This window comes from Uranotaenia lowii, chromosome 3 (genome assembly GCF_029784155.1).
Source record: "Uranotaenia lowii strain MFRU-FL chromosome 3, ASM2978415v1, whole genome shotgun sequence".
Taxonomy (NCBI): Eukaryota; Metazoa; Arthropoda; class Insecta; order Diptera; family Culicidae; genus Uranotaenia; species Uranotaenia lowii.
This window is the reverse complement of record NC_073693.1, coordinates 47,800,643-47,827,145: the sequence shown is the minus strand read 5'-3', so window position 1 is coordinate 47,827,145 and position 26,503 is coordinate 47,800,643. Positions and strand designations below refer to the sequence as shown.

The window sequence follows — 26,503 nt, the reverse complement described above, 5'->3', positions numbered from 1 at the left end:
AACAGAATATGTCTAGTAGTGGACGCAAGTTTTTTTTTATATAAAAAGTCTAACTTATTTGGATTATTTTATAACATAACTAAGAACTGAATTTCAATAAGAATAAGTTTTGAGAATATAAAGATTGCAAACCCAACTTCAAAATCCCATGGGTGAGACAATGCGCGGTCCTATGTAAGTAGGTGATATACCCCTGAAATTCCAAAATTTTCCACTCCGTGGGTATTAGACTAGTTCACTTTTCGGCTTTTTTCGCAGATCAAAGCCGGACTCATAAGGGTTGTTCCTCAGGCATTTTTAAGTATTTCTGCCAAATTTGAGATCTATTGAACTAATTTCTGTTCTGCGCAATGAGTTTTTGTGAATAAAGTCCATTTTTTTTTGAAAATTTTCTTATGAGAGTTCTAGCAAGCCCCTTTTAATATGAAAAAAAATTGTAGGATGCATGGTGGTTGATATTATTAGCAATTTTATGGATCTGTTTTAGATAATCGTTCAAAACAAACCGAAAAATTTTTAAAAATCATAAACTAACAACTTGAACAGAAATTTTACTTACAAGTTGAAAGTTAAAAATCTGCAGTAATTTAAAAAAAAATCGCAAAAGCTTCTCTTGTAAAGCTATCCCTTTTTATTACCTTTCTTTTGATGTAATAAACATACAAATTGGAAATATAGCGGACAAATTTCTTACAGATGTTTGCAGCAAATTTGAATTGATAAAATATTTTTCATTCAAGTTTTCTCCACACCAACTTGTGTACAATCAAAGATATTTTATTCAATCAAGTACCCCATGACTGGAACAAGCGTTAAAAAAGCGCCCGCTTTGATCAAGTTGTATGCAAGTTCTCTTGATGCCACGTTTTTCAAATTGCATTAAGCTAAAACTTGAATAGAATATTAAAACTAATGTATTCATATTTGAATAACTTTGCTTCAATTCATGCGATAATTAAATTTAAAATATCAAATAATTGATAATAAACAGGGCTATATTAACAAGGAAGATTTTGTGAAAAGTATTTTTTTTTAATTTACTGCAGATTTTTAACCTTCAACTTGTAAGTAAAATTTCTGTACAAATTGATAATTTATTATTTTTTAATTTTTTTCGGTTGGTTTTGAAAGATTATCTAAAACAGATCCATAAAATTGCTAATAATATCAACCATCAAATTATCATTTATAATTGATCTGCGAAAAAGCCGAAAAGTGAACTATCAAACAAATTCAAACAAAAGATAGGAGTGATTAATTTTCCAATAGGCGCTTCAGAAGCATAGAATTTTTATTAGCAGTGTCAGAATTTCTTATCTTTCTTTTAACATTGTAACGATTATTCAATGTTATACATACTGTGAAATATATACCCGTTTTTGTTTGAAAACTCTCAGGAGTTTAGGTTTATGATTACATTTCACAAGTATTCCAAGAAAAACTGAATCGTGGATTGAACATTTTTTGCATTTTTATCGGAAAACGTACAACTCAAATGTAAATAACTGTTAAAGTTGAAAGTTAAGTTGAAAATGTTAAATGTCGATTTTTTTCCCAATTCTTTTTCAACGATCATTTTTTTCTCACGAAAAAAATAATCCAGAACGTTTTAAGTGTTGAACCAATCTGTCAATTGCTATTTTAGATCGAAAACACATTGACCAACGTTGTTTTACGCTACTAAAATGATGTTTTTTGTAAAATAGGTCCTCTTCCAGTTTTCTCTTGTTTTTGTAAGATGTAGCTTCTGACAACTACTCAAACAGTTGAACAGTGGCCATTAGTACGAATAGTTAAATTTACATAGTTTGAAAAATTCTTCTAATAAAAAAGTCAAAATAATGATTGACTTTGATATTATGCTGATTTAAGTGAATCATTTAAAAACCAAACAGGTTTTTAGAGGATTCATTAAATTTAATTTTAATTTCGTCTTTTCATGAAGTAGGTAATAAATTAAAAACAGACACGTATCGAAATGTATCACCCAGTTATTAAAATTAGAAAGTTGAATTTCTACAGCTTCTTGAAACAATGATTTGATTGTGTTATAACTATTGTGTTCATTTAGAGTTTTCAGAGTAAAAAAGGATAAGTTAATATCAAATAAAAACGCTCTTTTATTCTCAAGATATTAGTCCTTATGCGATAGACATTTAATATCTGTTCCAAGATTCAAAATACTAACTCGAAAGATATTGAAGTGATTTTTGACTCGACTGGCTTTCAAGACTTATATCGATTTTATCGTCGATATTGTTTTCAGATCATTCACACAATGATAATTAAAACTAAAAGTTATAATCCAGTTTTAGCTTTCTCAAAACAGTTGATTATTCCATTAATTTTACTTACTTATTTTCTTTATTACAAGAAGGATCCAAACTTTCTAGTTTCTGAGATACAATGCTTTAGAAAATAAATGTGATTATAATTTTTTTTAAGGAAATTTAATTGAAAAGAATATCCATAACTATTTCTTACAAGACTGCAAACATAATTGTGGTTTGAAATTTCTTTGTAATATCAATAAACTTCCGGATTTTCGTAGACTCCAAATACTCGTAGTTACGAAAAAATCAAAAGCCATCAATTCAAAATATTTATTTCCATATCGCTATCATGTTTAACAGTTTTGTTTTAAAAAAATGTACAAATTATTAAATGAACTTTTACCTTTTTTTAACGTTAGCTTTGAATCTCATAAACAATAACTGAGATAATGAAATTAAATGCACATTTGGATTTAGCACTCCCGAATTAGCCATAATCAGCTCTTCAAGTTTTACACCTAGAAAAATGTGATTTTTCCTTGTCCTATCAGAAATTTATGCTTCATTTCATGATTTTTTTAAAATTTAACAAGGCAAAAAATTCACTTTTTCCGAGATGCGATAAATAGATATGCTAAATTTGGATTATTTTTGGACGCTGATTTCCAAAATTTATTAAGTTTTTTTTTCTATTAGTGTTTGATTTTTAAATAATTTAAAAAAAGGTATAAATTCATTGAATAAATTTGTGATTTTTTTTTTGAAAACATCACAGATATTTGAAAATAATTTTTTTAACGAAACAATCAACTGATTTTGACTTTAAGAGAAAATTGAAGTTTCTTTTCTAGTTCTTATTTCCAAATCTATTGAATGTTTTTGATACAAAATCACAAATTGAATATAATTGATTAATAATTTGTTTATAAATCAGCTTTCAGTTTATCATTAAGATATAATAGTTATTCAGTTATCAAAGATCGATTTTACCCAAAACTCCAAAATCAGTTTTTAGAGCTTAGGCCCTAAATAAGCTTTCCGTGATATTTCTAAAAATCATTTGAAACGAAGGGTCAACATTTCGTTTATTAATTTTCGATTTAGAAACAAAAATTACCGACGACAACTCAAAATGAGAAATTATTTGCAGATTTGATAAAAACAAACCGATATAACAGAACTCTTGTGTCAACCTTGCGCAGATATGAAGAATCAAGAAGCTATAAAAAAGAAAGTTGGAACATTGCTTTAAGTTTTCTGAAATTCATCAACAAGTGTATTATTTTCCTTTGTGAAATGATATTTATAAGGAGAGATTTATAAATAAACTCATAAGTCGATATTTTTTAGCTCTTTGGTACAAAATACGAAAATCATCGTTTTTTCAGCATTTTTCTCATGCCAAATTATAGATTCGTATATTAAAGTTGTATCGAATGAGATCAAAATAAGCTTTTATAGAAAATATGTTGAAAAAGTTTAAATTTTTTCTCTAATTTTGATTAAGTTCCTTTAGATCAAATTGGGGGAAAATTGCAGTGTGCAGCACCCCCCTTATTCCTTCAAAATAATCACATTTTCACTATCTTTTAAAACTCTTTTTTGCCGATTTTTAAAAATTTGTAAAAAGATTCTAAACCAAAGATTTCAACAAAAGTGTGCAAATTTCGAGAAAAAAAAAATCAAAATAAACAATAAAATTTGGCTGGAAATAGCTCTCAGAATTACTGGCAACAATGTAGCAAGTTTACAAAAGCATTGAAATAAACTTGAAGACAGAAAGAATGCAGTTTTGAGCTAAGAAAAGAAAATTAGTCCTTTTTATGGATTCACGAATGTTAAGAGGTTCTACTTGGAATCATATAATTTTTCTGAGAATCATTAAAAATACAACATAAAATATTTATTATTCCCACATCCTGTCTGTCTTGAGTGAACGTACTGTCAGCCCAAGCAACCAAAAGTCTCATAAAACAGATACAAAAACGCTTACTCAGCCCCATCATTGATATGAAGTACGTTCTACGCAGCTCAAAATTTAAGTTCTTATTGATACTTTCAAGTTCCAAAACAAGTTTAATGATCTTCTATTCAGCTTCCAGCGGCCTCTTAATTCAGCTTCGAAAAAATCGCAAAATGCTTCTTCTCTTGATTATTTACTGTGTTCTGTACCGGTGCCGCCATGATGCCACGCGCTGGATTTCAAACTCGACAAATTGCTCAATTGCTTTTTTCCTACATTTCCTACATATATCGCATCAGAATGGTCACTCATGTACAAAATTACTTATTGAAAATAAACTTGCCCGGCTTGGGGATCGAACCCCGACCTTCGTGGTGAGAATCGAACACGCTACCACGAGACCACGCCTAGATGTTGTTCTAACTGAAACTAAAACTCGAAGAGGTGATTTGATTTTGAAAACACATCAATGCACTTTTTGTGGCTTATTAAATCCCGTTTGAGCACTTTTGTGCCCTTTATGTGACTTATCAAATCCCGTATTGAGCACTTTTGTGCCCTTTATGTGACTTAAGTCCCGTATAACGTACGTATAGATCACTTTTGCAGCTTTCAAGTTCGTTAATGAGCACATATAGTTCACTAATGGGAATTGGGCAAAACGAGTCACATACAACGTACAAATTAATCACTTTTGCAACTTTCAAGTTCATTAATGAGTACATAAAGTTCACTCAAGGGAATTGGGCAGTTGATTCTCTTTGTCAGCCAATATGTAACTTTCAATGCCTTCATTCAAGTAAATATGTGACTTTTGGTTGCTTGGGAGATTTCTGAAAAAGTTCTGGTTCTGAAAACATAATGTGGATTTGAATTCCGGAAAATGTTCTAAAATAAGCATATGAAGGAATGTTACAACGCTTGAAAAAAAGCTGACCAAACACGTTTGGAATAACCTACGATGATTTTTAAGCGAAATGCTAGAGCAAAAACATAGAAACCTATTTTACAACAAGCCAAGTAGCACACGGTGTCCTTTTTGGGACCCTTGAAGCAGAAAAAAATTGACATCTCTGAGAAGTTGTCACATTAACGAGAAGATTCTCCCCATCCAACTCTCTCTTCAGATATAACATCGATCGGGGGCCTCACACTTTTTTTTTTCTTCAAAGATTAGCGAACAAAAGCAAATCTTTTTCAAAATCATGTTTTAGGCTGAAGAACTTAGAAACATCTTGAGCGTGAACTTGAGTTGCTAAAACGTGTTACTGACCTTAAACGTACTTGACCCATTCTAAGCGCCTGTCCACCACAAAGTCAGTTTAAAGATATACTGTAACAAAAATTCGTATTCATTTCAAACTTTGAAGCTACTTTTATTGCTGTTTACAGAATTAAAATCGGTTGAAAAACCAAGAAGTTTCAACAGGATTAATTAATTGATTTGACGCAACGAAAACCGAACCCTAATCGAGGTGCAATTTGTCATGATAGAAGCTTTAACATTACTCGCATTCAAAACAAATCGATTTCTGTTGTAAAAAGTTATTGATGAAAACCCAGCGCTACCTTTTTTACCCCATGATGTGATATATCGCAGGAATGGGTGAAATTCGTTTCAGTACATCCTTTTTCCGGTTTAGGCTGAAGAGAAATTTCTAAAATTTATCTGCTCAGAAAACAAATTTTCTGATTGAATTTTACGGCATATCGGCAAATTCTAATTCTAATTAGAAAATAATAACGAGATTTCTCGTATTTATCGACTCAGAACTAAGGACCAACTCTCGAAATCTTATCTATAAATATTTTAAGACTGAACTTTAAAATCTCTCTCCAAATTTATTCGCAGAAGAAGTTTATGCATCAATTATGGGCGCAGATCTTAAGCCCTAATATCGATTTTTATCCGAATAACATTAAAGAGTTCGAATAATAAAATTAGACTCACTAAGGTAACCAGATGGTCTGGATTTTGTACGAATGTTTCTATTTGCAAATCAAAGAAAAATTTAAATTGCGTGATCACAATAATGTATTTTGCGTCTTTAACTATCCTTCGGGCAAGTTTTCTCCAAATTAACTGGTTGATGACGATACAATTTTTCAAGTTATTTTCGTCTTGATTTTAAATTATGAATTCCCAAATTTGCCTGGATATTGTCCAGATATTGGGTTGTAAACTTTAAAATTGAATGTCCGGCTTTCACTAAATTTTAAGATAAAATAGCGCAGATTTGCCCTGCCCGGATAAGTGCGGAAAAAATCTGGTAAGCTTAGGTTTTAATTATTTCCGATATTCTAGTTCCAATTTTTTTGAAATCTACATTTTTTACCTGTGATTAGATTTGGAATCCCAGTTTTTTTAGTTTTGATTTTCACCGAATCAGATCATTGGGGCAAAATTCTGATTCAAATCTTGGTTTTGCATTTTAAATAAAATAAGATTGATTTTCCATTAAGAACTCATCATACTGGAATACTGAAAAAAATATATTTTTTAAGATTTGAAAGAAAAACCCATTTTTAGGACGGGGTTTGAAGCTTTTAACTCTTTATTCTAATGCAGAATTGAAACTTTAAAAAGTTCCAGAATTGAAATATAAGATTTTTTAAAAATTCGGAATTTTCGTTCCGATTCACTAGTTGAATCTCAAATAAATAATTGAAGATGGTATTTATATAGAATCAAGGATTAATAATTCAAATAAGAGATTGCTCGTTAAGGGTTCTGTTATAAAATGCACTTTTCGATCCAAAATTATTGGGAATATTCGTTTTAAATTTAGAAATCGATTTCAAACTTGCAATTCAGAAATTTTATACAGGTTCAAAATGCAGAAATCAGATTCGGAATGAAAATTCAGAATTACCTAAAAAAATTCAAGTGGAAACCACTATTATAAATTAATATCTGAATTCATTTTCAAAATTGCGTTCTTTGAAAAATCTAAATTTATTATTTTTCACAGGATTTTGATTCTGAAATAAATTATTAATGTTAATTTTTGGTTGATAAAATAACTTGTAATTCATTTTCAAATTTAGGAAAGTTCAGCTGGAAATATATTTTATTGATTGGTTGTTTTATATTATTTAAATTGATGATACTTCATAAACAATGGTTTACATTCAAATCTAAATGTATCAAGCTTACAAGACTAAAAAATAAATAAAATGAAACCTCAAACTTTATGTTTTACGTTTATCCCTAATATTTGATAAATTTTCACAAATTTTTATTTCTTCCGAAAGAAGTCTTCAAGACTTCATTTATTTTTAAAGCTTGAAAAAAAAAACTTATTTTCGTAAGTAATGTTTTTAAATGAATAACTTTTAATATAAAAGAACTTTTCCCGAATAATGAGATACTATTAGTATTAAATATTTATTTACTTTTCTTTATGTATGGACTTATCAAGACAAATTTTATAAGAAAACTTTTGATGAGTTTTGATGGAAAAAAATATTTTTTTTCTTGATTTTTGTTGAGGAATTTTTGGGTGCTCGGATATTGCCGGATTTTTGGTCGTCAATTCGGAAATCGAATGCCCGCATTTTGTCAGGTTTTTATTTGAAATTGCCCAGTTTTATCCGACCCGGATACGTGCTGAAAAAATTCGGCAACCTTAGTTTATCAACTTTATCGTATCGCAGAATCATGAATAAGTACGTAAAAAAATCAGAACTGAGAATCCCAGATCTACTGCACTGGAATTGAAATCATCTGTTTTAACAATCTTAAACTCAGGGTTCGATTCATTGATATGAAACAGGATTAAGGATAGAAATTCACCTTACAATGTCTCATGAAAATAAAACTTACGATTTATCCTACCTAAAAAGAAAATGTAGTCATTAAAATGTTTCCTCAATCGGGTATCTATTCAGGAATCAACTGCTCCATTTTCCATGTTAAAAATTTGATTATTTTTAATATTATGATTTAAACATGAAAATGGAATCAAGTCATCTCTATTTAAAAATTCATTTCAACGATGAACTTTTCGAGCTTTTCGTTACACTCCTCCCATCAAGTTTGGTTCCACCTTCTATGGTTATTTTCTTTGCCGCAATTCGGAGATATTTTATGTCCTAGGGCATCATCTGGACGTTGTTGGCAGAGTACCATTGTGCTCTCCCTTTCCTATTTCAATATTCTGAATAAATGGGACGAAGTTATGATTTACCTTGGACAGTTCAAACTATTCTTGAAAAAAAAAAGTTTAAAGTGTTTTAATGTGTTCCACCTCATACCGATCAAAGTTATGTATGAGTATGACAGACAACATTCGGGAAGCATTTTTCTTAGCTGTACTCGGTCTTCAGTCTTGAGGGGATCCACTTCTTTGACTGACGAAGCAATATTTTGCTGTCCGTTAACAGATGACACAATTTTCATTCACTCTACCACCGTTATTGGGTGGTGAAGCGTAGATTGGCATTTTCTATCACCTCCAATCCTTGCCTCGGAGCTGTCGATTAGACCAACGACGACAAGCAAAGTTATCACCTTTCATGTGCTTTGATAAGAATGATAAATTGTTCAAAGTATGAAATTGCGATAAAAGTATGAATAGCATCTTTTCCATCCGTTAACACAACATTGTTTTCTACTTTTAAATATTATGAAGTAGTTTTTATCAAGGAGTAAAAAATATTATGAAGCTAAACCTAAAATAAAAAGAATTACGAATTGGAATTCAATCCTCAATCGGAAAATGGACTGTTTCGAAGTTTTATCACCTTCTGACTACCCATTCAAATCCAGTATTAACGTTCGTTCATACTTCCAAAATTTAATTTGAATATTGCAATAAAATCGAGCTGCTTCCCCTAAATTGGATAGCATAGCTTAGGATCGTTTTCCGGGCCCCCGAGAAAAACACTGCCACAAAACATTCCGGGGCATCAAATTTATGACCAATCACCATCGGGCGAGAGCGGCAAATTTTCCAACATCCCGGGCTTGCTTCCACGTCGAATTTCCCTTCATGTTCAAGACTGGTACAAACATTCGACACCAATCAACTTTTGAAGCGGAAACAAATTGAATCGACGAATGAATGAACGTCTCATTTGATACACTTTAGGGGTTTTTTTTTCTGATTTTCGCCAATCCAAGATCATCCGCAAATCCGAAGGCACACGGCTGCTCTAATGCAGTGAAATATTCGTCTTTTGGGATTCGAGAGGCAAATAACAGAGTTTTGAAGATTGATCCACCTAAAATCGTATGGTTTTCCTAATCCTGATAATATAATTGACCTTTCAAACTTACTGGACTTTTAAATTTCCAAACATGTTGCTAGAATAAAATTCAATTTTTTTAAAATATTTTCATTTCCAAGGGTTGAAATTAATTTTAAAAATGACTTTTCGAGAGATTTGCAGAAACGAACAGAATGACACCTTTTGTCACTCACCGTTGTATAAAAGCAATCTAAAAATCGCACCAGGAAACATGGTCACAGGGAAAAGCAAATTCCAATTTAAAAATCACTCAAAACCTGTCCCTGAGATATCCTTCGTTTGGGAAAGAAGGATAAACGCGTCGGGTCTACTGCCGTCGTCTTCGCTTGGAACACAACTTTTGGTCCGAACAGATGCTGGAAAACTAACACCATCTTGCCCGAGTCAAACCTGCCGATGCAGAGCATTCATCAAACGAGAAAAATATGTCAATTTGGCTGCCACTCTTTTTAGTCCATTTTTTTCCCTCGACTTTCGGCCTGAAACAAACCCCAGTTTAGTCGGTCTTCCTTGGGCGGGAAAGAAAACATCAGCTTGGAAACTCCATTGTTTAAAAATTTGTTTCTACTGCATCCGTTTTTTTCTAAACGGAAGGTGGAAGACTTTCTCCCTTTTTTTATTCCGCAGACTGAGAAAAAATCAACCGGATCTTCATTTAAAAAAAAACACTTCCAGGAAAGGGGGGATGATTGTTGGTTGGGTGTTCGAAATGGGGGGATGTTTTGTGTGCACAATCGCCTGGAATGAACCGAGATTTGAAAGCTTGAGTTATGAGCTTTGCAGCTTCGTCCTGACAACCAACTGGGCTGGGCTGAGGTTCTGGAGGCTCCCTGTGATGTTGCCTCGGCTCTGTTTGCCTTCCTTTTCCCTAATATGATGGCAGTGAGCGGTCGTTGAGATGCAGCGTGAAAAATCGTATTTCCGCAGGAAAAACTCATAGATCATGTTTCAGAAAACGTCCGTCCGTTACCCTTCGGAGAATATTGAACGAAGAAAAACAAAAGATCCGGCCAACTGGCTTCTGTTGTTTTAGCTGTTGGTTCTTGTTTTTTTTTGCTTCGACAAAGTCAAAATTATTAAAAATTTTAATAAAAAAGAGCGTTGATGAACTTTCCTTCGAGTATGATTTATTGAAGGAAAAAGAAATTAAATTTTGGGATTTTCTATAAAAAAAATCGGTGTTTTAAAATTTCAAACACAGAAAGTTGACTCACATTTTTCATCCAAATATTTAAGATATTTATGTCATAAATCATTCCTTATAGGAAATTAGAAAATCCATCATTCCTACACATTTTTGATTTTTGGTATTAATTTCGAAAGGTTTTCGGATTGATTTGGATTGATATGGCTTGATACTTTTTGAAGCAAAAATTTTAAAAATGCTTTTAAGCATTCTTAAGAAAAAAAGCAAACTTGCAGAAGGAATTTATAACTCGAAAATGGCAATGTATTGATCTCTCGACAATAAATTTGGTTTAGTTTTTCAACCTTTAATTACCTTTCCCTTGAACAATGTTGAAGCTTTAAAGGTTATGTTTTTGCAAAGAAAAACTAAATCCAAACTTTTAGCTATAAACCAAACATAATATTCGGCCACCGACGTGTTTTTCCCATAAAGGTCCACGAAAAGCAGGAGTAAAGCAACAAAAACCCAACCGTTTCACAACTTTATAAAGCTGTCAAGAAACAGAGCCCCCTTGTGGGCGTTTCCAACCTCATTCCGCAGCATCCGATATGGAAAAACCTTCTTCCTGAGGGAAAAACTACTAAACATACTAGTGAAAACCAACTAACACTTGGAAACGAGAAACGAGGAGAATGGAAAACGAGAACGAGGAGCAGTTTGTTTGAGTTATGCTGATTGCTGTTTGCCTGTTTAGGGTTTAGGTTTAGGCTATGATGAGCTTGGATCCGGTGTGTCCAGTTTTGGAGAATTTTCGCTCGGTCCGATGAGTTTTGTTTCGCTTTTATTGTGCTTCATTGTTGAGAAGGAAAATGTTCGGATAAGCGGAACTAAGCTGAATATCGAAAGTTGTTGGAATTGAACACTTGTGAATCATTTTACCAAGGCGTTTAAAATAAAAATAAAATTGTCAAAATTGTCAAAATTGTCAAAATTGTCAACATTGTCAAAATTGTCAAAATTGTCAAAATTGTCAAAATTGTCAAAATTGTCAAAATTGTCAAAATTGTCAAAATTGTCAAAATTGTCAAAATTGTCAAAATTGTCAAAATTGTCAAAATTGTCAAAATTGTCAAAATTGTCAAAATTGTCAAAATTGTCAAAATTGTCAAAATTGTCAAAATTGTCAAAATTGTCAAAATTGTCAAAATTGTCAAAATTGTCAAAATTATCAAAATTGTCAAAATTGTCAAAATTGTCAAAATTGTCAAAATTGTCAAAATTGTCAAAATTGTCAAAATTGTCAAAATTGTCAAAATTGTCAAAATTGTCAAAATTGTCAAAATTGTCAAAATTGTCAAAATTGTCAAAATTGTCAAAATTGTCAAAATTGTCAAAATTGTCAAAATTGTCAAAATTGTCAAAATTTTCAAAATTGTCAAAATTGTCAAAATTGTCAAAATTGTCAAAATTGTCAAAATTGTCAAAATTGTCAAAGATGCCAAAATTGTCAAAATTGTCAAAATTGTCAAAATTGTCAAAATTGTCAAAATTGTCAAAATTGTCAAAATTGTCAAAATTGTCAAAATTGTCAAAATTGTCAAAATTGTCAAAATTGTCAAAATTGTCAAAATTGTCAAAATTGTCAAAATTGTCAAAATTGTCAAAATTGTCAAAATTGTCAAAATTGTCAAAATTGTCAAAATTGTCAAAATTGTCAAAATTGTCAAAATTGTCAAAATTGTCAAAATTGTCAAAATTGTCAAAATTGTCAAAATTGTCAAAATTGTCAAAATTGTCAAAATTGTCAAAATTGTCAAAATTGTCAAAATTGTCAAAATTGTCAAAATTGTCAAAATTGTCAAAATTGTCAAAATTGTCAAAATTGTCAAAATTGTCAAAATTGTCAAAATTGTCAAAATTGTCAAAATTGTCAAAATTGTCAAAATTTTCAAAATTTTCAAAATTGTCAAAATTGTCAAAATTGTCAAAATTGTCAAAATTGTCAAAATTGTCAAAATTGTCAAAATTGTCAAAATTGTCAAAATTGTCAAAATTGTCAAAATTGTCAAAATTGTCGAAATTGTCAAAATTGTCAAAATTGTCAAAATTGTCAAAATTGTCAAAATTGTCAAAATTGTCAAAATTGTCAAAATTGTCAAAATTGTCAAAATTGTCAAAATTGTCAAAATTGTCAAAATTATCAAAATTGTAAAAATTGTCAAAACTGTCAAAATTGTCAAAATTGTCAAAATTGTCAAAATTGTCCAAATTGTCCCAATTGTCAAAATTGTCAAAATTGTCAAAATTGTCAAAATTGTCCAAATTGTCAAAATTGTCAAAATTGTCAAAATTGTCAAAATTGTCAAAATTGTCAAAATTGTCAAAATTGTCAAAATTGTCAAAATTGTCAAAATTGTCAAAATTGTCAAAATTGTCAAAATTGTCAAAATTGTCAACATTGTCAAAATTGTCAAAATTGTCAAAATTGTCAAAATTGTCAAAATTGTCAAAATTGTCAAAATTGTCAAAATTGTCAAAATTGTCAAAATTGTCAAAATTGTCAAAATTGTCAAAATTGTCAAAATTGTCAAAATTGTCAAAATTGTCAAAATTGTCAAAATTGTCAAAATTGTCAAAATTGTCAAAATTGTCAAAATTGTCAAAATTGTCAAAATTGTCAAAATTGTCAAAATTGTCAAAATTGTCAAAATTGTTAAAATTGTCAAAATTGTCAAAATTGTCAAAATTGTCAAAATTGTCAAAATTGTCAAAATTGTCAAAATTGTCAAAATTGTCAAAATTGTCAAAATTGTCAAAATTGTCAAAATTGTCAAAATTGTCAAAATTGTCAAAATTGTCAAAATTGTCAAAATTGTCAAAATTGTCAAAATTGTCAAAATTGTCAAAATTGTCAAAATTGTCAAAATTGTCAAAATTGTCAAAATTGGCAAAATTGGCAAAATTGGCAAAATTGGCAAAATTGGCAAAATTGTCAAAATTGTCAAAATTGTCAAAATTGTCAAAATTGTCAAAATTGTCAATATTGTCAATATTGTCAAAATTGTCAAAGTTGTCAAAATTGTCAAAGTTATCAAAATTGTCAAAATTGTCAAAATTGTCAAAATTGTCAAAATTGTCAAAGTTTTGAAAATTATCAAAATTGTAGAATTGCCAAAATTGTCATATTGTCCAAACTGTCTTACTCTCTTACTCTCTTACTCTCTTACTCTCTTACTCTCTTACTCTCTTACTCTCTTACTCTCTTACTCTCTTACTCTCTTACTCTTTTACTCTCTTACTATCTTACTCTCTTACTCTCTTACTCTCTTACTCTCTTACTCTCTTACTCTCTTACTCTCTTACTCTCTTACTCTCTTACTCTCTTACTCTCTTACTCTTTCACTGTCTTACTCTCTTACTCTTTTAGTCTCGTACTCTCTTACTCTCTCATTATTCATTTCTTTCACTATCTTACTACCTAATTCTCTTACTTGCTTACTCTCTTACTTCCTTCCTCTCTTACTCTTCTACTCTCTTGCTTTTTGGATCTACTCTTTTATTTTTTCTCAGTGTTTCTTCTGTCTTATGATTTGACCTTCTTAATTTTTTCCTTTTTCTTTAAATAGATAACATGCAAAATTTCTTTCGTTGGCTTCGCATTGTATGTGCTTTCTATTTAAAAAAAAAAGGAAGTTTGATAAATTAATTATACCCCCAGTTATTGTTCCTCTACCAAGTGAGCAGGAGTGTGCAACATCATGTCAAAATTCATCGTTAATTATCTCGCACCTTTCACATCATATTCAACATGTTTCGGTACATTATTCGAAACATGAGCATTATCATGTTAACAAATGCTTGTTCCATTTTTGTCCTTAATGTCCGCTATGTGGTATCAACGACTGATCTGAAGCTGACGTTAACACACATATGGGTACCGATAAATGGTAATGTTCAACCAGTTATGGCTGTCATTTTATTTTAGATTTAATCATTGGTTTTCTCTTTAGAGTTTTGAATAGCTGAAAATAAAACCTGTTTTTTTCAGATTATTTTGTGGTGGAGTTCGTGTTTCGTTCAAAAATATTTTCAAAGACGTATTCAAATAACAAGAATGATTTTTCTAAAATTTTCTCTTCATATTGTTGGTTGAACTTTGATTGGAAAAAACTTTTTCTTCAAAATATTCAAATTTAAATCATCTTTTTGGTGGCTCTCTGAAGCATTTACCATAGAAGCAGTGAATAAACCAAGTGTGGTGTTAATGTTCTTACCAGAAGTCTCAAAAAACCAGCGAAAGTTTTTCCCCGAACATAACCTTCTTCCAGACGACGGAAAAAGAAAGAATTGTGTGAAGATAAAATCCATCGAAAATCATCTCCATTGCATCCGGTTCCGGTGCGTAGCTGTTAATCTCCCCCGTTTTATTCTGGCATCTAGCAGACACTAGCGAGTGACGACACTTTTGTTCGCTTTCTTTTCCGAGGCGCGAATCCCCATAACAAGCGGAAAATCATACGGGAGATAAGCGTTGAGCGGCAACAGCAGCTGTTATCTTTCTCACCCCATTATGATGGGGAAGTATTTTTGAGGTTATGAACCCTTAACCGAAATTATCGTTGAAGAAAAACTAAGGATTTTTTTCCTCCGATTTAATACAGCATTCAGAACATTGCAATAAGAAATTTTGAATTTTCGCGACTTTATATCAACATCGCAGTTGGCGGGCAGTTATTAAAAAACTTATCCGTTACAAATGTGTTCGATGTTCACTCTTGGGCTCAAACTCGCGGACATCGGCTCAGGAGGCAACTGACTTGTTAATTGAGCTGTATCATCAGCTCACAACTTTTCTTGGTTTTTTAAAATTCGTGTATTGGAACAAGTCTTCAAAGACTTTTTAGAACAAATTAAACTGAAGACATTTTACCACAGTATTTTATCTCCATCTTCAGTCACAGAAATTGTCACGCTTCGCTAGCTCATGAAAGAAGCCCCAAACGCTCGAAAAGCTTACCAAACGGCCGAATGAACATTGCATAATCGTCTTTCTGGCATTCATCGTAATACCATCCACCCGAAATGTAGTAGGCACCTCAAGACTTGAGGAGCCCTGTAAATTGTACAATGGCTCAACGGAGACCCACTCAAGAAATCGGTTTACTGCCCATGAGCTGAAGTCAACTTTCTGACTCCAGCAGCAGCCCCCGAAACATCATTCTTGAACATCGGAGAAAAAAGTCGAAAAAAACGCGCACTATCGCGTGCTGGCTATTTTTCTGCATGGCTTTTTTTCCTCTTTTGCTCTCTGTATTTTGGTTAAATAATACACAAGAGAGGGGGGCCAACCTTGAGCTAAATTTTCAACTTCGAGTCGCTCGGCTGTTACTTTGGCACCGTCCGATGTTGAACCAAAGAGCACGATATTGAGGTTATGTTGTAATATTGTGGAGCCTTTCTCGCGTAGACCCAACTGGCCTGAAGAGTGAGGTGGAATAAAAGTTGGCACACGTGTTTTGGTAGCAGCAGCACGGGGCAATTGGCGCTATTTGATGCTGCCGTTACTATTTTTTTTCCTTCTCCATTTTAATTCTGCCCGTAAGTTAACTCAAGTCTATCAACCATGTTCGGGCTGCTAAAACGACCGCCCAGTTCTCTCTTGTGATGTGATTTATGTTTCTGCTGCTGCTGCTGTGCTCTAGCGAAGTAAAATGCAATCCACGGTGCTCGGAATTGGTGTATAAAGTTTCTCGGTGTGATTTATGCTCGATTTTTCCCCTGATAATAATCTTCGAAGGGCAGCACCAGCAGCACTGAGAAGGTTACATGAACGAAATAGAAAAGATCTCGTGCGATGTAACCGGAGGATGTTATGCGGATTTTCGCCATTTTCATACGTTTCAAGTTGTTTTCTATACTTTTGTGGAAGTTATTCCCTTTTAATTAAGAATAAATCAATCGAAAAAGTTAGTTAGAGAGCAAGAGAGTAAGAGAGTAAGAGAGTAAGAGAGTAAGAGAGTAAGAGAGTAAGAGAGTAAGAGAGAAAGAGAGTAAGAGAGTAAGAGAGTAAGAGAGTAAGAGAGTAAGAGAGTAAGAGAGTAAGAGAGTAAGGGAGTAAGAAAGTAAGAGAGTAAGAGAGTAAGAGAGTAAGAGAGTAAGAGAGTAAGAGAGTAAGAGAGTAAGAGATTTAGAGAGTAAGAGAGTAAGAGGATAAGAGAGTGATAAAGTAAGAGAGTAAGAGAGGAAGAGAGTGAGAAGGAACAAAAAGAGTAAAAGAGTAAGAAAGGAAGAGAGTGAGAGAGTAAGAGAGTAACAGAGTAAGAGAGTAAGAGAGTAAGAGAGTAAGAGAGTAAGAGAGTAAGAGAGTAAGAGAGTAAGAGAGTAAGAGAGTAAGAGAGTAAGAGAGTAAGAGAGTAAGAGAGTGAAAGAGTAAGAGAGTAAGAGAGTAAGAGAGTAAGAGAGCAAGAGAGTAAGAGAGTAAAAGAGTAAGAGAGTAAGAGAGTAAAAAAGTAAGAGAGTAAGAAAGTAAGAGAGTAAGAAAGTAAGGAATTAAGAGAGTAAAAGAGTAAGAGAGTAAGAGAATAAGAGAGTAAGAGAGTAAGAGGGTAAGAGAGTAATAAAGTAAGAGAGTAAGCGAGGAAGAGAGTAAGAAGGTAAAAGAGTAAGAGAGTAAGAAAGGAAGAGAGTAAGAGAGTAAGAGAGTAAGAGAGTAAGAGAGTATGAGAGTAAGAGAGTAAGAGAGTAAGAGAGTAAGAGAGTAAGAGAGTAAGAGAGTAAGAGAGTAAGAGAGTAAGAGAGTAAGAGAGTAATAGAGTTAGAGAGTTAGAGAGTAAGAGAGTAGGAGAGTAAGAGAGTAAGGGAGTAAGAGAGTAAGAGAGTAAGAGAGTAAGAGAGTAAGAGAGAAAGAGAGTAAGAGAGTAAGAGATTTAGAGAGTAAGAGAGTAAGAGGATAAGAGAGTGATAAAGTAAGAGAGTAAGAGAGGAAGAGAGTAAGAAGGAAAAAAAAGAGTAAGAGAGTAAGAAAGGAAGAGAGTGAGAGAGTAAGAGAGTAACAGCGTAAGAGAGTAAGAGAGTAAGAGGGTAAGAGAGTAATAAAGTAAGAGAGTAAGCGAGGAAGAGAGTTAGAAGGTAAAAGAGTAAGAGAGTAAGAAAAGAAGAGAGTAAGAGAGTAAGAGAGTAAGAGAGTAAGAGAGTAAGAGAGTAAGAGAGTAAGAGAGTAAGAGAGTTAGAGAGTAAGAGAGTAGGAGAGTAGGAGAGAGAGATTGTAAGAGAGTAAGAAAGTAAAAAAGTAAGAGAGTAAGAGATTAAGAGAGTAAGAGAGTAAGAGAGTAAGAGAGTAAGAGAGTAAGAGAGTAAGAGAGTAAGAGAGTAAGAGAGTAAGAGAGTAAGAGAGTAAGAGAGTAAGAGAGCAAGAGAGTAAGAGAGTAAGAGAGTAAGAGAGTAAGAGAGTAAGAGAGTAAGAGCGTGAGAGAGTAAGAGAGTAAGAGAGTAAGAGAGTAAAAAAGTAAGAGAGTAAGAGAGTAAGAGAGTAAGAGAGTAAGAGAGTAGGAGAGTAAGAGAAAAGGAGAGTAAAAGAGTAAAGCAGTAAGAGAGTAAGAGAGTAAGAGAGTAAGAGAGTAAGGCAGTATTAGACTAATAGACTTATAGAAAGTAAAAAAGTAAGAGAATAAGAGAGTAAGAGAGTGAGAGAGAAAGATTGTAAGAGAGTAAGAAAGTAAAAGAGTAAGAGAGTAAGAGAGTAAGACAGTAGAAGAGTAAGACAGTAAAAGAGTAAGACAGTAAGAGAGTAAGACAGTTAGAGAATAAGAGAGTAAGAGAATAAGAGAGTGAGAGAGTAAGAGAGTAAGAGAGTAATTTTGACACTTTTTATAATTTTGACAATTTTGACAATTTTGACAATTTTGACAATTTTGACAATTTTGACAATTTTGACAATTTTGACAATTTTGACAATTTTGACAGTTTTGACAATTTTGACAATTTTGACAAATTTGACAATTTTGACAATTTTGACAATTTTGACAATTTTGACAATTTTGACAATTTTGACAATTTTGACAATTTTGACAATTTTGACAATTTTGACAATTTTGACAATTTTGACAATTTTGACAATTTTGACAATTTTGACAATTTTGACAATTTTGACAATTTTGACAATTTTGACAATTTTGACAATTTTGACAATTTTGACAATTTTGACAATTTTGACAATTTTGACAATTTTGACAATTTTGACAATTTTGACAATTTTGACAATTTTGACAATTTTGACAATTTTGACAATTTTGACAATTTTGACAATTTTGACAATTTTGACAATTTTGACAATTTTGACAATTTTGACAATTTTGACAATTTTGACAATTTTGACAATTTTGACAATTTTGACAATTTTGACAATTTTGACAATTTTGACAATTTTGACAGTTTTGACAATTTTGACAATTTTGACAATTTTGACAATTTTGACAATTTTGACAGTTTTGACAATTTTGACAATTTTGACAATTTTGACAATTTTGACAATTTTGACAATTTTGACAGTTTTGACAATTTTGACAATTTTGACAATTTTGACAATTTTGACAATTTTGACAATTTTGACAATTTTGACAATTTTGACAATTTTGACAATTTTGACAATTTCGACAATTTTGACAATTTTGACAATTTTGACAATTTTGACAATTTTGACAATTTTGACAATTTTGACAATTTTGACAATTTTGACAATTTTGACAATTTTGACAATTTTGACAATTTTGACAATTTTGACAATTTTGACAATTTTGACAATTTTGACAATTTTGACAATTTTGACAATTTTGACAATTTTGACAATTTTGACAATTTTGACAATTTTGACAATTTTGACAATTTCGACAATTTTGACAATTTTGACAATTTTGACAATTTTGACAATTTTGACAATTTTGACAATTTTGACAATTTTGACAATTTTGACAATTTTGACAATTTTGACAATTTTGACAATTTTGACAATTTTGACAATTTTGACAATTTTGACAAATTTGACAATTTTGACAAATTTGACAATTTTGACAATTTTGACAATTTTGACAATTTTGACAATTTTGACAATTTTGACAATTTTGACAATTTTGACAATTTTGACAATTTTGACAATTTTGACAATTTTGACAATTTTGACAATTTTGACAATTTTGACAATTTTGACAATTTTGACAATTTTGACAATTTTGACAATTTTGACAATTTTGACAATTTTGACAATTTTGACAATTTTGACAATTTTGACAATTTTGACAATTTTGACAATTTTGACAATTTTGACAATTTTGACAATTTTGACAATTTTGACAATTTTGACAATTTTGACAATTTTGACAATTTTGACAATTTTGACAATTTTGACAATTTTGACAGTTTTGACAATTTTGACAATTTTGACAATTTTGACAATTTTGACAATTTTGACAATTTTGACAATTTTGACAATTTTGACAATTTTGACAATTTTGACAGTTTTGACAATTTTGACAATTTTTGACAACTTTGACAATTTTGACAATTTTGACAATGTTGACAATTTTGACAATTTTGACAATTTTGACAATTTTGACAATTTTGACAATTTTGACAATTTTGACAATTTTGACAATTTTGACAATTTTGACAATTTTGACAATTTTGACAATTTTGACAATTTTGACAATTTTGACAATTTTGACAATTTTGACAATTTTGACAACTTTGACAATTTTGACAATTTTGACAATTTTGACAATTTTGACAATATTGACAATTTTGACAATTTGGAAAATTTTGACAATTTTGACAATTTTGACAATTCTGACAATTTTGACAATTTTGACAATTTTGACAATTTTGACAATTTTGACAATTTTGACAATTTTGACAATTTTGACAATTTTGACAATTTTGACAATTTTGACAATTTTGACAATTTTGACAATTTTGACAATTTTGACAATTTTGACAATTTTGACAATTTTGACAATTTTGACAATTTTGACAATTTTGACAATTTTGACAATTTTGACAATTTTGACAATTTTGACAATTTTGACAATTTTGACAATTTTGACAATTTTGACAATTTTGACAATTTTGACAATTTTGACAATTTTGACAATTTTGACAATTTTGACAATTTTGACAATTTTGACAATTTTGACAATTTTGACAATTTTGACAATTTTGACAATTTTGACAATTTTGACAATTTTGACCATTTTGACAATTTTGACAATTTGGACAATTTTGACAATTTTGACAATTTTGACAATTTTGACAATTTTGACAATGTTGACAATTTTGACAATTTTGACAATTTTGACAATTTTGACAATTTTGACAATTTTGACAATTTTGACAATTTTGACAATTTTGACAATTTTGACAATTTTGAAAATTTTGACAATTTTGACAATTTTGACAATTTTTACAATTTGACAATTTTGACAATTTTGACAATTTTGACAAATTTGTCAGTTTTGACAATTTTGACAATTTTGACAATTTTGACAATTTTGACAATTTTGACAATTTTGACAATTTTGACAATTTGACAATTTTGACAATTTTGACAATTTTGACAATTTTGACAATTTTGACAATTTTGACAATTTTGACAATTTTGACAATTTGATAATTTCGACAATTTTGACAATTTTGACAATTTTGACAATTTTGACAATTTTGACAATTTTGACAATTTTGACAATTTTGACAATTTTGACAATTTTGACAATTTTGACAATTTTGACAATTTTGACAATTTTGACAATTTTGACAATTTTGACAATTTTGACAAATTTGACAAATTTTGACAATTTTGACAATTTCAACCATTTTGACAATTTTTTAAATTGAGAAGTAGAACAAAGCGCTTAATTTTTTTTTGATTTTCAGTTAGAATTCTCAAAAGCTTTTTGGTCTTAAAAGTTTTTTTTTTATTTTAGTATCCATGTTCATTGACGCGATTTTCCTTGCTGTTATATCCCCTTTAAAAATTATGAACTTCTAAAATTTAACAAAACTAGTAGAAGGTCCATTCCATGTTTGTTTTCCAACCCAATTAAAATTGACCAGATCCCAGAGCGGACAAACTGGAAAGCAACAGCAGCATCAATAAATCAAGAAGAACACAAAAACAACAGCGAACCAAAACAGAATCAATGGCCAACTCGAAAACCCAAGAAACTTGAAACCAATTTGTTTTTGGTTCTTTGATTAGCTATGCATGCTCCTTACAAGCTAGCACAATATTCCCTCTGGAACAAGAGAGAGACATGAGGCAAGAGCAAGCAAGTAACTCAAGCAAGAAATTGTATGGAACTAAAAGCTCCTTACATTCTCGAAGGTTTGTTCTAGCAGGGAAATCCGATGGAGAACCATCGTTGGAGGTGTTTTGCTGCACTGCTTGCTAGTGTTAATATCCACTGGAAAGGACATGAAACAGCAAGACCCCGGGAAAGGGGGGATGAAATTGTGTGCATATTTTATGGCAGAACGGATACTGGGAACTGAAGACCGTTGTTTTGCCACCTACTTCCACCATCATTCTTTGATAAGAGTCGATGCACGCTGGGGAATTTTCCATATCAGCGTCGGCTCTTGTGTTGTAGAAACTTTGAGGATCGACGGTGAAGGTGATGAGATTTATTAAGTCGTTTAACGGAATAATGAAACCGTTTAATGAGTTAGCTGAGGGAAAGATGGGAAGGTCCTACGAGGGGCTGATGTTAAACTTTCACACGATGAATAATTATTTGTCGCGTTTCTAGAGCGCTTTTTATGGTGATGATTTGAATAAACGATCTATCGTTCGAGGCGTTTAAAATTTAAAAAATCGTTACCCATTTATGAAATTGTCGTGTGATTACAAGTTATGATTTTAAACATAAACGTAATCGAGTCAGAGAAATGAAAAACATTCTCTCAAAGCTGAAAAACATTTCCATCATCTCGAAACTAAAATCATAAAACGATGATAAACCAATCATCCCCCATACTACGGGGTAAGAGGGAAAATTTTACGTGTCTCCCGAAATGTGTTTCCGAATGGCTTGTAAAAACAAACCATAAACATCAGTAGCAAAAGTCAACGAACCATTTGATTGACTTGCACCAAGCAAACCAACGACAAGCGCAAAGAACGACGAGTGGCTTTCGGACGACGAAGCTCATGTACTCTCACTCAACCTCTGTTCATCCCCCCTTCCCTCACGGAGGCCCTTCTAAGCCATACTTTCTGGCTGCCTTTCTCAAGTGATGTGGGTGTTCCTTCGAGTTCTCGAGGTTTCGCCAGCTGTAAAAACGATCTCTTGTCGCAGTGCAGTCCAAGCATATCATTCTCTGTTGCACTTAGCATTATGATGTGCATACCAACTTGTGAAGCGACTAGCAACTTCTGAAGTTCAAACCGAGTGAGTGTGTCTGACTGGTTTTTCTGGGGAATTTGATACTCGGGATTCTTCTAGGGTTGCGCTTAAACTAGTGGAATAGAAATTCTCAAATGATCCTTCAGATAGATTTGAATCAAATTAAGAGAAATCTTTCACAGTTTCAAGATGTTTTATTGAGCTTTCGAAAATACTATCAGTACAAACTTCTAAGCACTGAGGAAGAAAATTCTGAAAATGCTATAAATAAAAGGATATTACTGGAAAAAAAAAATATTAGACAAAAAATGTCAAAAATGACAAAAATGAAAAAAATTACAAAAATGGCAAAAATGACAAAAATGACAAAAATGACAAAAATGACAAAAATGACAAAAATGACAAAAATGACAAAAATGACAAAAATGACAAAAATGACAGAAATGACAAAAATGACAAAAATGACAAAAATGACAAAAATGACAAAAATGACAAAAATGACAAAAATGACAAAAATGACAAAAATGACAAAAATGACAAAAATGACAAAAATGACAAAAATGACAAAAATGACAAAAATGACAAAAATGACAAAAATGACAAAAATGACAAAAATGACAAAAATGACAAAAATGACAAAAATGACAAAAATGACAAAAATGACAAAAATGACAAAAATGACAAAAATGACAAAAATGACAAAAATGACAAAAATGACAAAAATGACAAAAATGACAAAAATGACAAAAATGACAAAAATGACAAAAATGACAAAAATGACAAAAATGACAAAAATGACAAAAATGACAAAACGACAAAAATTACAAAAACGACAAAAATGACAAAAATGACAAAAATGACAAAAATTACAAAAATGACAAAAATGACACAAAAATGACAAAAATGACAAAAATTACAAAAATGACAAAAATGACAAAAATGACAAAAATGACAAAAATGACAAAAATGACAAAAATGACAAAAATGACAAAAATGACAAAAATGACAAAAATGACAAAAATGACAAAAATGACAAAAATGACAAAAATGACAAAAATGACAAAAATGACAAAAATGACAAAAATGACAAAAATGACAAAAATGACAAAAATGACAAAAATGACAAAAATGACAAAAATGACAAAAATGACAAAAATGACAAAAATGACAAAAATGACAAAAATGACAAAAATGACAAAAATGACAAAAATGACAAAAATGACAAAAATGACAAAAATGACAAAAATGACAAAAATGACAAAAATGACAAAATTTACACAAATGACAAAATTAACAAAAATGACAAAATTTACAAAAATGACACAAAAATGACACAAAAATGACACCAAAATTACACAAAAATGACACAAAAATGACACAAAAATAACACAAAAATGACACAAAAATGACTCAAAAATGACATAAAAATGACACAAAAATGACACAAAAATGACACAAAAATGACACAAAATTGACACAAAAATGACATAAAAATGACACAAAAATGACACAAAAATGACACAAAAATGACAAAAATGACACAAAAATGACACAAAAATGACACCAAAATGACACCAAAATTACTCAAAAATGACACAAAAATGACACAAATTTGACACAAATAAGACACAAAAATAACAAAAAAACAATGTCACAAAATAACACAAAAATGACATAAAATGACATAAAAATGGCATGTAAATTACACAAAAATTTCACAAAATTTACACAAAAATAATACAAAAGTCACACAAAAATGACACAAAAATGTAACAAAAATAACACAAATATTACACAAAAATGACACAAAAAATTAATTAAAATCAATCAAATTAATCAAAAACAGTATAAACTTATTAAAAAATTGCTCGAAAAAATCTTACAAATATAAAAAAAAATTACTTAAATAACCAAAATGCTAAGAATCATACTTATTTTTTTCATGTGAGAATGGTTTCAAAATGTTTTAAGGAAAATAAAAATTATTAAAATATCAATAAAGAATATTAATATTGTAGCTACTGACACTAAAATTATGAGAAAATATTTTAAAACATGACACATATTTTTAAAAAAATCCGAAATAATCAAAATGATTCGGAAATCTTATCAAAACTCAACTTAAATTTATTAAAAATAAATAAAAAATCTCAGAAAATGCGTTCAAAAGATTCCAAAATATTCAAAAAAAACTCTAAAATATATTAATTATAATCTAGAACTATCACACAAAAATTAAAAATTATTCAAAATTTTGTTGAAAAAATTCGTAACCGTAAAGAAAATTTGCTTATTTTTTGTCATGGCTGGAAAATGGTTAAACTTGATTTTTTTTATAGTGATTCGGAAACAACTCCAAAGTTCCTCTCAAAAATTTCCAAAATGAGTTTGAATGACTTGAATTATTTCAACTGGCTTTAAAATTATTTAAAAAAAATACTTTAAAACAAAATAAAAAAACGACTCATAATAACAAAGAAATAAAGCACCAATTTTTCAAAAAATTTAAAAGTTACAAGTATAGACAAGCATAGACAAGTACAAGTATAAACAAGTATAGAATCTAAGACAAAATTGCCCAGACTAACTCAGAAAAAAATGTTAGAGGAACTTAAACTGTCTATGAAATGTTTCAAAAATAATTTAAAAAGGTTTTTCAAACAACTCAGTAAGGGAAAAATGTGTGAAATAACCCCAAAAAAGATGAAATAAAATGACTTTAAAAGTTTCCATGGATGCATCAAAAAAGAAAAGTAGTTGTCAAAAATGACCAAAAATTACTCGAAGTGGCTTCAAAACGAGACTTTAAAAAAATCCTTAAAATGTAACAAAAAAGCTATCTAATAATAACTTAGAAATGATAATGGGCGAAAATTAAATATTTTTAATTCCAAGTTCAATTTTTGTATCTGAATCCTGATTCTGACTTGACTGGAAATTGACTTTCTAAGACCCACCCTACCAAGTTGATAGAAAAACACTGCAGCTGATGAAATGAATCCATCAGCAGCCGACAGCTCCTCAAAACATGGCAAGATGGGAATCGATTCTCAGATTGTATCAGAAGTACCAAGTGCATGTGATGATGCTAACGATGATGAAGTTGGTGATGAAGAGACAGCCAAGTGTCGCATGACAAAACCGAAACCATGTTCACATTTCAAGGTTCCTAGAATTTGCCAGTAATGCTACTTAAAGCCACCTCCCTCGTACTGCAGATGGTCTGTTCCAGTTTCCGGTAAATTTCACGCCTCACTGTCGGTTAGTTTTCTGACCAAGGAAAAATCTGGGGTTTTTACTCTAGAATGTAATTCATCAGCAGCCGAATTTAATTGCCCTGTACTAACTGTGGCACCGCCAGAAGCCGCAACAATATTTTCAATTTCTCACTCGAATAGTAGCTGCAAAAAGCTCGAGGTAATGAAAAATAAAATCACCACAACTGTATGCGAGGGGTCGACATATGGCCTGTTGAACACGTCACGTTACGTAA

At 30.9% G+C, this 26,503-nt stretch overlaps 1 protein-coding gene across 3 annotated transcripts in view; it reads left to right on the top strand.

Moving 5' to 3' along the window:
* Positions 1-26,503, top strand: part of LOC129751619 (LON peptidase N-terminal domain and RING finger protein 1) — a 207,262-nt gene that overhangs the window by 21,992 nt on the left and 158,767 nt on the right. The window lies entirely within an intron of this gene.